Raw genomic sequence first — 12,072 nt, 5'->3', positions numbered from 1 at the left:
TGTAGAGACTCTTCGTGCTCGTATTGTGGACGGCTGTGATACAATACGCCATTCTCCAGGGCCGCATCAGCGCATCAGGGATTCCGTGCAACGGAAGGTGGATGCACGTATCCTCGCTAACGGAGGACATTTTGAACATTTCCTGTAACAAAGTGTTTGAAGTCACGCTGGTACGTTCTGTTGGTGTGTGTTTCCATTCCACGATTAATGTGATTTGAAGTAATAAAATGAGCTGTAACATGGAAAGTAAGCGTTTCCGGACACATGTCCACATAACATATTTTCTTTCTTTGTGTGTGAGGAATGTTTCGTGAAAGTTTGGCCGTACCTTTTTGTAACACCCTGTATATGAAGTAGAGTTTTTAAGAAAGTTTTTACAAACCTGAAAACAGCACAAAGTCTTGCACGTATACCTTGTTATCACATGCAGCGTTTTTCCTGGTTGTTTATGTTTTTCTTTACAGGTGTTTTACTTTCACTCCGTCGTCTTCAACCACATAGAAGTTAATGAAGAGCAATTATTTATCTCGATATTTTATACGATTGGGAATGTTGTAATTCTATGTGGAAGGTTGTGTGTGTGCGCGCAAGGATTATCAGTACTAAGACTGCAGTTCTTAAACACCACTGAGTATGTAGCGCGCCGTCACGTGTCTCAGTGCGTGATCTGACGAAGTAACGTCTCCTTCCCCCCCTCCCCCCTCTCCCCCTCCCTCACTCCCTCTCTCTCTTTCTCTCTCTCTCTCTCTCTCTCTCTCTCTCTCTCTCTCTCTCTCTTCGCAGAACGCGCGACGAACCAGCCTTCGTAGCTGCTCTCTAGAAGCTGCGCCTTGTGTGTGTTGCTTCTGATACGCGGTGAATGCCGCGCAACAGCAAATTGCGACGCAAAAAGAAGGAAGCAACTACAGCGGAAAGGCAAATAGTTGTCTCCCAAGGTGAAGAGAGCAAATCACTTTCAGAAGCTGCTGGTATTATTGGGACAAGCGAGGCAATTGTGCAGTCCATAGCAACGACACAAATCGCTGTCGTTCAAAAGACGGAACATTAAACATTGACAGTATTTAAAGAAAGAATGACGCTACATCATGATTACTGACAAAATAGTGCGTGTATCGCCAGGTTGAAGCTCTTCCGTCTGTGTTTGCTGTACAAATACAAAGGTCTTGAACAAAGTAAGAGCATATGGACTATCAGACCAATTGTGTGATTGGATTGAAGAGTTCCCAGATAACAGAACGCAGCATGTCATTCTCAATGGAGAGAAGTCTTCCGAAGTAAGAGTGATTTCAGGTGTGCCGCAGGGGAGTGTCGTAGCACCATTGCTATTCACAATATACATAAATGACCTTGTGGATGACATCGGAAGTTCACTGAGGCTTTTCGCAGATGATGCTGTGGTGTATCGAGAGGTTGTAACAATGGAAAATTGTACTGAAATGCAGGAGGATCTGCAGCGAATTGACGCATGGTGCAGGGAATGCCAATTGAATATCAATGTAGACAAGTGTAATGTGCTGTGAATACATAGAAAGGTAGATCCCTATCATTTAGCTACAATATAGCAGGTCAGCAACTGGAAGCAGTTAATTCCATAAATTATCTGTGAGTACGCATTAGGAGTGATTTAAAATGATCACATAAAGTTGATCGTCGGTAAAGCAGATGCCAGACTGAGATTCATTGGAAGAATCCTAAGGAAATGCAATCTGAAAACAAAGGAAGTAGGTTACAGTACGCTTGTTCGCCCACTGCTCGAATACTGCTCAACAGTGTGGGATCCGTACCAGATAGGGTTGATAGAGGAGACAGAGAAGGTCCAACGGAGAGCAGCGCGGTTCGTTACAGGATCATTTAGTAATCGCGAAAGCGCTACGGAGATGATAGATAAACTCCAGTGGAAGACTCTGCAGGAGAGACGCTCAGTAGCTCGGTACGGGCTTTTGTTGAAGTTTCGAGAACATACCTTCACTGAAGATTCGAGGAGTATAATTGCTCCCTCCTACGTATATGTCGCGAAGAGACCGTGAGGATAAAATCAGAGAGATTAGAGCCCACACAGAAGCATACCGACAATCCTTCTTTCCACGAAGAATACGAGACTGGAATAGAAGGGAGAACCGATAGAGTTACTCAAGGTACCCTCCGCCACACACCGTCAGGTGGCTTGCGGAGTATGGCTGTAGATGTAGATGTAGATATCGATCTATCCCCTCCCGTAGTATCTTTGCTGGATTGCTATTACTTCCCGGTCACTGTCTGTCGTAAGCCAGTTCGGGTTGCGGGTTCGGGTCTGTCAGTCGGTTGGGAAGCATCTGAGTGCAGTTGGAGAGTTGCGATGCGGCACTAGTGCAGTCGGATTGGGGCAGCAGTGAGGTCTGCGTCAGCATGGCTCGCTCGACCATTGCCGCCACGCATCACTTGAGCCGGGCCGCAGTCTTGGTGGATCGTCGGTCGGTCGTCCTACTGGACGACGCGTTTTGACTCGCCGATCGTTCATGAGTCGGCTGTGTGTCTGTGTGCATCGACTCCCGATTTGACTTCGTGCGTGTTTAGTTACTCTTGGGTGTCGTTCAGGTCTTCGTGCAAGTGTTTGTCAAACTGTGCATATAGTTGGCATTATTTCCACTGACGACGATTTTAGATGTCGGCATTCTGAAGTGATCTGGTCGGTTGTTGGAGATGAGGCAAGTTATCTCCACACGGTACAGCCGGCTGGGTCTGCTGGCAGCCCCTGCACAATGTCGGAGAGTATGTGGAGCTGTCCGATCGCTACGAGCTTCGTGGTTTACCGACCCAGGACGTCAGAGTTGAGTAATGGCTTCAACTACCCAAGCCATGCCCATTCAGGGTGGTTTCCTGTGAGCAACACTGAGTGTTTCTAGTGCTGAAATTTAGCCGCCATGCGGTGCAATTAACTATTTCGGTTGACTACAATTTGAGTGCACTCGTGGAATTTTCTGCCTTGTGGCCGTTAGTGTTTTGGCTACCTGCCCTGGCCACTAACGTAATTTCAGGGAGTGTCCTTTCCTCACCTGTTGTCGCTGTCCAACTTGGTGTGTAATTTCGACAGCTAATACATACTCCATTGTGGATTATCACGTTTGTAACCTTCTCTGCAAGTCGTCGTGTCGGCCAGACCGTGGTTGTCCCCTGGTTGGATTCTGACAGATCAAGTGTAGCTGGGCTCACCACCCGTCTCGCCTAAGTGAACGAGGCCTGACCCACCTCCATGGAGGCTTCTGAGTGCCACCGGTCTTTAATTATCTGTTGTCAGCTGCTTAAAATTTTAGGTTTATGTTTATTTTCCTTTCTTCTTAAAAATTTTGCAAAATTAATTCTTAAATTTATCTTTCAAGCTTAAAAATTGAGACCTTCTGCCTTTAAAATATTATGGTAATATATTTTAAAATTTTGAATCGTAATTGTGGCCTTCAGCCATTGGTATTGCACCTTGCATATGTTTGTTCTATGTGTTTCCCTTGAGGCTTTCCACTTAGCCGTGATATGTTTCTTTTTATTTATTTTATTTACCTCTTTAATTGCATTTTTATGTTGTTGATGTGTAAGATTTATTGTTTTTAAACATTGTGGCCTTATGCCTTTAAAAGTCCATGGCAATATAGTCTAAAATTTTGAAACTTAATTGTGGCCTTCACCCATTTGTATTGCACCTCGCATATGTTTGTCCTATCTACTTTGCGGTGATGGTTTTTTTAATTGTTTTATTGCTATCTTAATTGGATTTTTACCTTACTGATTTGTTAAGATTTCTTGTTTGGAGGCCTTCAGCCACGAAAGAGTTGCATTCGGTAAAGGTCCGGCTATGTGGATGTAAAAGTGTTATTAAATTACAGTAAATTACAATTAGAAGATGAAACTGACCCCAACCTATTTGGCCCTTTCTACAATCCTCATAACCTGTTCTTCCCAGCGGCTTTAGTGGGCATATCAAGTTCATTTGACATTTTCTTTGTCCCGTATCCTCAAACGCTGATGCTCCAGTGCACTTCGCCGTTAACGTCCGGGTGCATCTCACTCGTGTCTTCCCCGGCCAATGGATCGAACGAAGGAGTCCAGTTGCACGGACTGTCTTTCACCAGATCTCAACCAGTGCGGTATCTGGCTACCGGGCCATCTCAAAAACATCGTGTATGCAGAGCCCATTACAGATGTGGCGACACTGGAGCACCGTATTCGTGCTCGTTTTGACGCTGTTTGGGAGCAGCCTGGACTATGCGAACGTGTGAGACAAGACCGTGCGTTGCCGCACATGGAAACCATTTTCGACAGATACTGCAACACTGACCGCACGGTACAGCGCATATTAGACTGCAGTCTCTGCAACAATGTATGATGCAATAAATAGTCTCTAGCGTGGAAACCACGCATTTCTGTACATGCACTACTGGCCATTAAAATTGCTACACCAAGAGCAAATACAGATGATGAACGGGTATTCGTTGCAGATATATATTATACTAGAAATGACATGTAATTACATTTTCACGCAATTCGGCTGCATAGACCCTGAGGTTAAAGTTAGATATAGTGGGAAATAGTGAAGTTCGGTGGCAGGAGGAACAAGACTTCTGGTCAGGTGACTACAGGATTATAAACTCAAAGTCAAATAGGGGTAATGCAGGAGTAGGTTTAATAATGATTAGGAAAATAGGAATGCGGGTAAGCTAGTACAAACAGTATATACCTACAGTACGTTGATGGAGGGAGTACGTGGAGACTCACCAGACACGTCGGCAGCCAATGCAGTGGTGGCCGGCACCGAGACTCGCCTCTTGTCCTGGACTGGGCTGCCGCCTCCCACCCACTCTGTCCGCAGTTTTCCTCGAGACCCCCTCCCTCCCCCACTCCTTCCCCTCCCCCCTCCGCACCGACAACGATAACCCTTGGATAGGTCTGACGTTCGAAATATTTCTGCCATGTGATCTTAGCCGGAACACTAAGAATTCTTGCTCTTACGCAAAGGCTGTAAGTGAATTCATATCGCGTATTCTGTCGCCCAGTGGCCATTCTGGCACCGTAATGCAAAGTGATGCATTCGGTATTTCTAAACTGTTTCACCGCGAAATGCGGTCCCACCTTTCAGCTATCCCACGAACACCGAAACTGCAGGGACTGAGATGAGCGGTCGCGGAACAGAGTGGCTGGAGACTCTGACTAGCAGAAAGCCACGTGGGCCACATCAGACGCTGTTCATTCCCAGCCTCAGCCCACTGCATTCCCCGGCAGCGACGTACTTGCCCACAACGAGGTGTCCATTTCAGTGGCCTTTCCCTTTCCTTCTCCGAGATACGCACGCCGGACAGGCCACTATTCGCCCTCAGGAGGCGCCTCGCACTTGCTGTCAGGACTGCGTCCAGCCATGACAGTGGTCTCGTTCCAGCGATGCGCCCTACAATTGATGACCAGGTTTGTGGAGCTACACAACTGAGAAGATGTTGACTACTACATTTCACTCGCGGTTCTAAACGGTCCTTGGCCTTTACTATATTCTTCCTGCTGGACGAGAAGGCGTTCGCGCCTGAAAGTGTGTAAAGATGTCGATAATCTTGTGATTGAGGGGGGAAACCACACGAGGAAGCTGTTTGACACCGATTTTTCAAGATTTTTTTTTGGGGTGGAAAGATTTAATTACTATTTGAAGCAATTTTTACATCATTTAATTCATATTTCGAACAATTTTCGTGAATTTTTTTGAATAATTTCAGCCAAAATTAACAAAGTTAGGCTGTGATGTCCGCTGAAGGTTGTGGGTATAGTTCTCCAATTGCGTGCAATGCAGCCATTACGACTTTCATCTGAAATCAAAAAGACTTTGATTTTACATTAATAGCTTATTTTCTAAGAATATGAAGCTCCGTGCTTGGTGAAAATAATGAATATTAAAATGTCTGCAGGCGTCGGAACAATTTACTTCGATTTTCTGGATTGTTTTTCTCTAATTAAACAAAGAAAAATACCCTTGAAACCATGATATCATCTCACACGGTGGTTCAAATATGTCATAATTTTATAAAGAATCATTCTACCAAATTTCATAATGATCGGTTCCGTACTTTTTGAGTTAGATTGCACGCAGATGTCAAAAAGGTCATTTCGAGATGAACGCCTTTGAAAAATAAATTCTCGGAAACCAGAAATTCAAGGAAGTTAACAATAATGTAAAATGCTTTCCGAGCAATCTGCGATTCCAGCAACAAATAGTAAACCTTACTCTTCCTCACATGCTTCGTTTTGCCCTAGCAGCTCTTCTTTCCGAGTTTTCTGACTTCTTTCGATTCCAATCAACTAAGTGTAAAATACGATGACCCGATAAAAATGGACCTATTCCGTTACTTGAGATATGTGCGTGAAAATGTACTGATGGAAAGGGCAGTGCGGGACGGTAGTAACTTTTCAGCGTGACTTTCGTACTGGGTGTGGTGTGGATCCTGCTACAGCACAGAGCATTGGACGATGGAACGAACAATTGCGAGAAACAGGTTGCTTCCGTAAAGGCAAATCGCCGGGACATCTGCGAGTGTCTGACACAAACGTCGAACGCATCCGCCACAGTTTCACAAGGAGGCCGCAGAAATCCGTTCGCCGTGCAGGCCGACAGCTCAACATGCCTCCGATGTCCGTCTGGCGTGTGTTGGGTAGACGTTTACACGTGAATCCGTACTTAATTGAGCCACTGCAAGCTCTTCGTGAAGGTGACAAACAACAGCGTGTGTTCTGTAATTTCGTTGTCAGCAAGATGGAGGGTGACAGTTTTCTTCCACCCCTAGTGTTAAGTGACGACGCAACATTCCATTTAAAGGAAAGGTGGACCGTAATGCTGCGAGAGTATGGGGTACGGAACAACGACATGAAGTTGTACAACATGAGAGGGATTCTCGAAATTTTAATGTGTTTTGTGCAGTTAGACGGTAAAAAATGTACGGTCCATTTCGCTTTGCCGAGAACACTGTTACAGGAAGCACAAGCCTCGATATGTTTGTGAGCGATCCTATCCCACAGTTGGAGACTGGATTCGAACGACTTCATTTACCAACAGGATTGGGCACCACCACACTGGCATCTGGAAGTGCGGGAATTTTTAAATCAAAGGATTACTGAACGATGGATCGATCGCAATGGACCAAATCATTCACCCTTACATTACTGGCATCCAGGTGTACGGTCCTGGCTGTATATGATTATTTCTTATGGGGGTTTATAAAAGACTGTGTTTATTTGCCTCCATTACCAACAAAAATGAGTGAATAGAGACATCGCATGACAGCAGCTGTGGAGGCTGTAACTCAAGACATGCTCGCTGCAGTGAGGAACAGTTTGAATACCGGATTGGCATTTGCCATTCATGTCAAGGAAAGCATATTGAACACCTACGAAAAGGTATGAAAAAGAAAATTTTTCAGTTTCCCGTTAATGAAAAAAGAATATTCATTGTACGAGGGTCACTGAGTAAGTAATGTCCCACATTTTTTTTTGAATATCCGTTAATGTACAAGGACAAATGTCCTTCTTGATGCTTCACATTTTATGTTTGTTCTGTGCCCGGTGAAGTTTCCAACCGTTCTGGCAGCTGGCAGAGCCGTAGTACAGCGTCAACGTGGCGTCTACATACGACTAACGTTACAAGCAGCGTGCTGTTATTGAATTCTTGTGTGCGGAAAAACGAACTGGGGTGAACATCCATAAAATTTTGCGTACAGTCTATGGCGATGTTGCAGTTGATAGGAGTACAGTTGGTCGATGGGTAAAGAAAGTTACAGCCTCAGGAAATTCAGAAACAGAACTCCATGATCAGCCACGCTCGGTACGTCTCGTCACAGCCACTGCTCCAGACATGCTGAGTCGTGCGGAAGCCATTATTCGTGCCGACCGGCGCATCAAAACTCAACAATTGCCTCGACAGTTGTCGGCCAGCATTGGAAATGCGTCTGCAATGATCGAGACTCACGGATACGCAAAGAGGTGCTGACGATTGGTTGCACGAATGCTCTCAGCGGACCACAAGATTCAAAGAAAAGCCATTTCATCCGGAGTTTTGAGACCGACGGAGGGACCTTTCTGTCACGGATCGTTACCGGTGACGAAAGATGGGTGCACCACTTGGCGCCGGATACAAAAAGGCTGTCGATGGAGTGGCATCATCCTCATTCACTACAAAAGAAGAAATTCATTACAACCCCCTCTGCCGGAAAAGTCCTGACAGCAGTATTCTGGGATTGTGATGGCGTCATTCTGGTAGATGTGATGCCAAGGGAGTCAACCATCAATTCATTGACATACCTGAAGACTCTGATTAAAGAACCGTTTGCGACATGTCCGATCGGACAAGAATCCAGATCTAGGTCCTACACGTTAATGCATGCCCGCACGTAAGTGTGAGTACCCGGGAACACATCGCCAAACTGGGTTGTACATCATTGCGGCATCCATCCTACCGTCCAGACCTCCCCTCCTCCTCCCCCACTTCCATCTCTTTGCGCCGCTTGAAGATTCTCTACGGGGAACACTGATGATAACGAAAGGTCCAGTTATGCAGTGAAAACATGGCTACGCCCGCAGGACAAGAGCTTTTACCAGCAGGGAATAAATGCTCTTCCACAACATTGAGGTACAGCCAAAGATAGTCATGGAGACTACGTAGAAAAATAGGACATGAACAAGACATGTTCATATATATTGTCACAAAATTCTGAGTCTTAACAATATATACGTTCTGAGGAAAAAATGTGGGGCATTACTTAATGAACCAACCTCCTATATATTTGTTACTTTCAAGAATGTAGACGTGCCAAATCGGATGATTCTTTTTCATACACCCTGTATAATGAAAACGGTGATATAATCTGACGTGAACCTGTATATTAAACATATCATAAAATGTGCTGACAGAGAGTGCCTTTACGTCTTTTTCCTCATGTGAAGCCCCCTTCTTCGCAGTTTGTTTGTTGCTCAGCTGCACTGGTGGGTAATTACTACTCAGAAAAGAAAAAATAAACCTTGATAGCGACTGCTGGCGGTCGAGGGCACAGGTTCACAAGCGATATGCGGCGCCTGGCCTTCGCTAAGTCGGCGGCTCCCTGCGTCACACCGACAGAGCGCGGTGCACTGGAGAGGCTGTTTCAGTCCGCAGAGCTGCAACATGGCGAGCGAGGCAGAGGCGTAGCAGCTCGTTCATCTTGTACTGAACTCATTTCTTCTTTAACTTTTCCAGCCCCGGATCTATGATTTTTGCGAACTGGAGCCAGAACTTGATAGTGGAGCCCATCCTCCCCCCACCACCTAGACTGTTTGTGATATGTCGTCAAAAATTTAAAAAAAAACTCAATTATTCAAACATATGTTCATTTTGTACTGCGCATCTTCCTGAGGAGTTTGATGTAGAAAATATATATGTCCCAGGATATGTAAAACAAGTTATTCGGTCTTAAGTCTCCCAAACTGGAATGCCACGCCTCTTCACACAGCAGTCTTCCATCACACGTGACTGTATTTTGCTCTGTGGAATTCGATCGTGTATATTTTGCAGTGGAAGCCATCAAACGTATATTCAGGGCAGTGGAATTTAAATTGTCCTGTAGTGTCTTTCCTGCTCCTAGTCATTCGGTTTCACATCCTGCCTCCTCCTAAGGAAGAAAAAAAAAGACAGTAAGAAACAAGAGACCATCAAAACAATACACATTTGTTCAATCCTTAGGGCCAGAATTTTTTTGTCTCTAATCTTACTACAGATTTTCATGGTGTGCCTTCCTTCCTGTGAATTAATCTACTACCTCATCAAAGTCCGTCAAACGGTCTGCTATATGCAAAATCAGGATGTCGTCCTCTAATACTGTAAAAACTGTTAATACGCGTAGTACTCAAGACTTGTGTGGTTTTTCGACTTGATTACGTCTATTTTTCCACTGTCTGCTAGATAAAATGAACTGGCCTTCCTAATATTGCTGCAATTGTAACACACACCAAATAAGTGAGACTGTTTCCGCACAAATGATCATTTTTATTTACCTCGCTTACGTAAGTAACATGACAGCATAATTCACGAAGTATCAATATCAAATGCCTATTAGGCCTACTACAAGCAGAAAGTTTTATATTAAGAAATAGTATCATGTTTCGTTCATGAGATCGAAAAATAGTAGTACCAAATCTTTTATATATATATATATATATATATATATATATATATATATATATATTTGCAGTCGTCATATTCTACCACACAATTTGTGTGGTGTCACCGTTTCCACTCCTTCCTCGTTCTAACAAGAATCTTTTCATCAAAAATTCTGTAAGTATTCCTTCCATTGTGAAAGCTTATTCTCTGGTTAATTTCAGTAACCCTGCCAGACCCACAGGTTCAATTATCGCGCGTTTGTTCCCCGTTCAGGCGTCATTACGTATTCGTACGACTCGTTTTCCGCTCTCTACCGAGAGCAGACCTTAATGCGACTGCTAACCGGGGAGTGTGCAACTGGTAATGTAGCGATCTGGCAAAAATTTTCTGTCTAAATTTCCTTTTATTGGATAAGCGCAGAAATATAATATGTAATCCGTCTTACCAGTTATTTCCACTCTGACAGTCTGAATTTATGGATTTAACTAATAAAATAACGCTGATAATTCGCACTGCCAATCAACCACATAAACAAAATGCAAATAGCATTCACCCATTCGGGTTTATTCGGCCCAGCTCGTATAGCACCGTTCTCTGTGTTTATTTCTAGACGCGAGGGAATTCCCTGGTAGAGATATCACTTACACTATGTATACATGCGAAAACAACTTATCATTCTTTCAGATACCAACTTAAAATAGACAACATGCAATGGACGCTCAGGCGACATGTGAAACAAGGTTTCTTTCTTCAAGAATATGAACTTGGCGCCCTGTGAAATTGCCGCTCTGGGCAGGCACTCCTGTCTGCCCCCTGCCCCCCCCCCCCCCCCAAATCCGGGCCTGAACTATTCTCGTCGAGCCGTCCTCAGGTGCGTGCAGTGTATGTTGATATTTTTCACGTTAGGTTCAAATGGTTCAAATGGCTTTGAACACTATGGGACTTAATATCTGAGGTCATCAGTCCCCTAGAACTTAGAACTACTTAAACCTAACTAACCGAAGGACATCACACACATCCATGCCCGAGGCAGGATTCGAACCTGCGACCGTAGCGGTCGTGCGGCTGCAGACTGTAGCACCTAGAACCACTCGGCCACCCCGACCGGCTCTCACATTAGGTCGTTCATAGTCATGTGAATTAACGAGTTTTATGAGGCTATTAGCCTTGATTTTTTTCAAACGGCGTTGTCATAGGTAGGGTGTGTGAATCATGTTCTGGTTTTTGTTCTATTCTTGTCCTTCCTTTTGTTCGATGGATCAGAGCTGGCAATCTGAAGGTTATGTCACCTCACGTTATCTTTTGAAGATAACACGAAGAAAACGAGTGTTCTTACTGTCAGTGGCGTTGAAAATTCCAATGGCAGGAAGATGAAGAACAGCGCTGAATCCTGAACAAGAAGGACCTGTTTATCGTAGGTCGCATGGAGCAACCAAGCGTAGCTAGCGACTGAAAGGAAGCCCAGGTCATTTTCATTTCGAAGAAGGTTCATAAGACCGAGGTAAATAATAATACGCCTGTATCGTTGACATCAACCAAGAATTACAGAATATGAACTACGCTCACGGAAGCCTACTGTATAAAAATCAGCATGGATTCCATGTATAGAGATCTTGGGACACTCAGCTCGCTGTGTTCTTCCATGAGGCCCACTACGGTGTATACACTGGTGGCCATGTTTGTGACCTTTTCCTTGACTTCAGGGAAGCATCCGACACAGCTTCACGCTACCGTTAGTGATAAAGTAAAATCGACGCTGTTATAGTGGGAGACCAAACACTTCCTATCTCAGACTGCACGAGCGTCTTTATAGCATCTGAAGTGAGCTGCTGAGCATTGTCATGAAGAGGGACACTGCCCAATGGCAGGGTTCCTCTTCGCTTCTTCTGGGCTGCCCCTTAAGGTCGATTTTCTCAAATCGCCTTATCCAACCAGTGAAC

The 12,072-nt window shown here is 44.6% G+C and overlaps 1 protein-coding gene across 1 annotated transcript in view; it reads right to left on the bottom strand.

Moving 5' to 3' along the window:
* The window catches only part of LOC124720174 (serine/threonine-protein phosphatase 6 regulatory ankyrin repeat subunit B-like), a 44,600-nt gene extending 39,790 nt beyond the window's left edge, over positions 1-4,810 (bottom strand). The window contains exon 1 of the mRNA XM_047245500.1: positions 4,744-4,810. The gene's annotated coding sequence lies outside the window, so the exon portion shown is untranslated. The remainder of the gene's footprint in view (positions 1-4,743) is intronic.
* Positions 4,811-12,072: the final 7,262 nt, after the last annotated feature.

This window comes from Schistocerca piceifrons, chromosome 11 (genome assembly GCF_021461385.2).
Source record: "Schistocerca piceifrons isolate TAMUIC-IGC-003096 chromosome 11, iqSchPice1.1, whole genome shotgun sequence".
NCBI lineage: Eukaryota > Metazoa > Arthropoda > Insecta > Orthoptera > Acrididae > Schistocerca > Schistocerca piceifrons.
The sequence above is the reverse complement of the archived record's forward strand: the minus strand, read 5'-3'. Positions and strand labels throughout refer to the sequence as shown.